Source organism: Penaeus monodon, chromosome 33 (genome assembly GCF_015228065.2).
Source record: "Penaeus monodon isolate SGIC_2016 chromosome 33, NSTDA_Pmon_1, whole genome shotgun sequence".
NCBI classification, from domain to species: Eukaryota; Metazoa; Arthropoda; class Malacostraca; order Decapoda; family Penaeidae; genus Penaeus; species Penaeus monodon.
In genome coordinates this window covers 3,203,118-3,203,364 of record NC_051418.1, presented here as the reverse complement: position 1 = coordinate 3,203,364, position 247 = coordinate 3,203,118, and positions in this window count along the sequence as shown.

Here is a 247-nt window from a genome sequence, read left to right as displayed (position 1 = left end):
TATATTACATTTTTTGCTGGGGTTTTTGTTGTTATTATTTATTTTTAAAAAAATTATTTTATATTGTCATTATATTATAAATATTATTTAAATATTTCTATCATTTTTTAAATTTACTATTTTTTCATTATCGGCTTCACCATTTATTTCTTTTTTTTTATCTTTTATTATCTTTCTTATTTTTTTAAATTGTCCGCTGTCACTGTTTTTTGAGACGGGCGAGACCTTGAGATTTTCAGCTGGCGTC